Genomic DNA, 4,162 nt, shown 5'->3' with positions numbered 1-4,162 from the left:
CTTCATCCTGGCCTGACCTGAAAGCACATGTTGCTATACACAAGGGAAAGACTCTTTCTTTCCATTGCCCTGATTTCAAATAGTGATGGTTACCACAGGGAGGGATGTGACAGCCCGTCCTCTGGAACACAGGTACAGCTGAGACAGACACATTGATGGTTTTATTCACTATGGTATAGCTAGCACTCCGACTTGGGACTGAATATATAGTAGGTGACCAGTACACATGTTTCGATGGCTAACTAGTGTTACAGAAGCACTCGCTCAGTCTGCTTTCCCAGCGACGTCAAATATCTTTTCCAAAGAGTGGAGATGTTGGGTCTCACATCTTCTGGAACCCCTGAAGCTGTGAAACATTTATTACCTAGAGGACACTCCATTTCATCGATGGAAACCTCTCATTGTTTCAAAGTTCTATCTTACCTGAAATCACTTAGCTAAAATTGTCTCATGTCTTCTTGGTTCATTTTTGTTCCTATCAGTAGAGTGGCATCTATTTTCTTCCTCACATTGTTTCAAATACCAATTGAGGGCTCACAATCTCTTTCAGGTCCTAGTGACACAAATCACACTAACCCATACCATCAGGGAAGCCTCTTTACTTCTAGAACAGCTCATTTCTAGGATACAGTTCAGACCTACCAATTTTAAAGATTGCATGATACTAATAGAGTAATTAGGCTTCATTACAGTGTGGGAGGTTACTGGACCTTAGGGGGAAGGAAAATATCCATTTAAATTTGGCCTGACACGGGGATTAAAGAACTGAGATTCTCAAGGAATTATATGCTAATTTCTGATCAGGTAAAGACCTTGGAATTGAAATGTTAATTAATTAGTCATACAACTCTTTTTAATTTGACTGTGGACTCTGTGCCATCACTTAACTTCCCTGTACTGTATTAAAGCTTTATTACTGAACCCTAAGATTTATTGAGTGCCTGTGTCTTGCAAATGTTATTATGCCTAGTCCTTATAACAAACTTTGAAGACGGCCTCATTAGCATGCTGACTCATAGCACCAGAAACTTAAGTTCACTGGGCAAGGGCAAGCCTTCCAACATCACAAGGTAGAGCATCTAGGCTAGGCTTTCTTCTTGGATCCTCTGACACGGAACTGCTCTTAATCTCTGGCTATAACCATAAATATACAAATTCCTACAGGAGAAAAAAATGCATGTTCCATTCACTTGTACATCCTTCATGGTTCCTTTCCCCTGGTTGGTGCTCAATATGGTGAATGCATGAACACGCTTAGTGGGGTGTTGGCCATAGGTCAGAGCTTGAGCCATAGCACAATACATTAAGGCTCAGGTTTCCCATCTGTGAAGTGAGGGGAACAGGCTGGATCATCCCAAGTTTCCTCTTCGACTTAAGGAACTATGTTGTCTGAAAGGAGGATGAATCAGAGTTTAACAGCCGCAGACTAGCAATATGAGCCGAGACAACATTCCTTTGTAACAGAATGTTCCCTCTGCCGAAAATACCCTCTCCCCACTTGCTCATTTGGCAAATGTCCAATGAGCAGCTCAGCTGGCCTCTGAGAAGCTGTCCTTGACCTCTCCATCAGCACACATCCCGTCCCCAAACACACACACAGTGATTTCCATCTTACGGCCCCCTGGGTACACTGTGCAGTGTTGTGATTATCTGATTAAGAGCCTCTCTCCCCATCCTCACACCCAAGACTCCTAGCCCCATAAAGACAAAGGTTGCATGCCGTTTCTCTTCAGGCCCTACCTTCCCGCCTTGCACACAAAGCAAATCTCCAAAAAATGTTTTTATTTTCCCCAGTGGCTGAGTGAACGAGCAGGGCATTTGTAGAGGGGTGGGGTGGGAGCATTTTGACCTTAATGGAAGAATCTATTCCAGAAAACAGTGAGAAATGATGGAAAGACGGGGAAACAGAAAAAGAGCATTGAGACCTGATACCCCAGGCAGTGTGGAGTCATTGTTCCATTCTGGGGTGGGAGAGGTGACAGGAAGAACAACAACAAAAAAAAGAAAGAAAAAAGAAAAAGAAAAGATCTGTGCAAACGTCCTCCCCTTTTAAAAAGGCACTAGAGTAAATGAGCACCTGTCTTCCTGCACATGCCGCTAATCCAGCCACAGCTCAGCGCTACATCTGACACTTAGCTGCCCCACACAGGCGAGCAGGCCAGAGTCAGTGCCCCAGCTCTCCGCTCAGCACCAGAAGGAGGCAGGACTGCAAGTTCTAGACCAGGGTTTCTCAACCTTTGGGTCGTGACTCCTTTGAGGGTCAAATGATCCTTTCACCAGGGTCTCCAAAGGCCATTGGAAAACACAAGATATTTACATTATGGTTCACACCATTAGCATGATTACAGCAAAATAATTTTATGGTTGGGGTCACCGCAACATGAGGAACTGTATTAAAGGATTGTGGCATTAGGAAGGCTGAGAACCCCTGCTCTAGGCTAACCTGAGATGTGTATGGAGGCTTGATTAAAAACCTCAAAATGAATGATGATATATTTTTTCTTTTTTTTAAAATACAGAGTCTTTTAAATAAATTACCAATAGTGCAAACAAACATCTTAACTAGGAAAGAAAACTCTGTCTGTCTGTCTGTCATTTATCTATCTATCTATCTATGCTCCCCAGTGTATCTGCTCACATCCACTAGGAGTTCTTAAATATCATCTTGGTATCACATTGTGTTTGCATTTACTCTAATTATTCACATAAATGGAGGCCAAAAACCATGCTCAGATTATTTTAGATTAATACTGATTTAGAAAATACTGATTATTTTAGATTAATAAATTTTGTTCAAGATTGAAAGTCTCTGGTATTTGTCTGTGTTTGGAATACAGAGTGCACATCCTTATTTATAACACGCTCATCTTTTGAACCATCTGAAATATAAGATAACACTAAAATATGTGCATGGCAACAGGATACGTGAATGACTAACATAGACGTGAATACAAAACCTGCCTTCCACTGGGAGCCAGACAGTCATGCCCTGGGCAAGCAGCTGAACAGGTGACATTTTCTTTAAAAAGCCAAGCAAGCCTCTTTCTTCATTTTGTGCTTTTCCGAGAAGCCCGACCTGGAAAACAGTCCAGACTCTTCAGGTCATCGATGAAGAGGCTTTGCCTGTTTTTACCCAGTTGATGGGGCCTATTACCAAGGGGTTGCATCATTTTGAAAACTTGGATTCTACAGTTTCATAAGCAGTTTTCGAGTGCAGAATTTTCTCCCTAAGGTGGAGAAGACCAGAGAGAGTGTGTGTGTGTGTGTGTGTGTGTGTGTGTGTGTGTGTGTGTGTTTCAAGGTGAAGACCCAGGAGAACTTTTCAGTGGTGTTTGGTATTTGCGGTAATTAATCTTGCAGTGACTAAGTGTAATCTACTAGACGACAGGAGGAGAAGTTGCCTGTAGTGTGTAATGAGCTCATTTGGATTGCCTATGACTCAACATTTGTAACTAGGAAAAGGTGAGCTGCTGGCGCGAGTCTAGAGGCTTTCAAGAATGTTCATGGTCATGCAGCTCAGGGGATGACTTACGATTTTGTGTGGGGGACGATGCTGTCCTCCCAAGTTGGGCTTCCTTCTGCATATTTATTGCCTTTATCTTTCTAGCTAATCGTGAAGACACTATTTCTGAAGGAAGTGAAAGTCAACTTGAGTCTCTAGTGCTCCCATTTATACCAAAAGTAAAGGCAGGCAGGGAAGGGCAGCTTCTTTCCTTACATGCAGAAGCCTTGCTATACTATACATTTCAGCCAGAGATGGGCTATTACATAATAGGTCTTCCAACGAAGTCCTGGTTGTTAAAATTCTGCACAATTTCATGTTCTTACAGGTGCTTATAAATCTGTGGCTGAGCCTGAGCCATGTTACAAAGATCCATCCATTCCTCACCGATGCTGGTGTATATCTCAGAGATAACTTATCTTCATTCCTGATTTTGATCTTTCCTGGGTAATGGTTCTCAACTCCCAGGATTTATGTTTCTCTGCCCCTAGTCCCTTTGAAGGCTGTTAATCTTCCCCCTCTAGCTGTGAGTATTAGAGTAGTGGGGAAGATTGTAGGCTTTGGGACCGATGGTAGGCATGGTTGTTCTTGAACTAGTTCTGATTTTCCTACGGGGCACAATACATTTCTCCCTCCCTGCTCCTTTAAAGGTAGGGATTC

This window comes from Microtus ochrogaster, chromosome 5 (assembly GCF_000317375.1).
Source record: "Microtus ochrogaster isolate Prairie Vole_2 chromosome 5, MicOch1.0, whole genome shotgun sequence".
Taxonomy (NCBI): Eukaryota; Metazoa; Chordata; class Mammalia; order Rodentia; family Cricetidae; genus Microtus; species Microtus ochrogaster.
Note: the sequence above shows the minus strand (reverse complement) of the source record.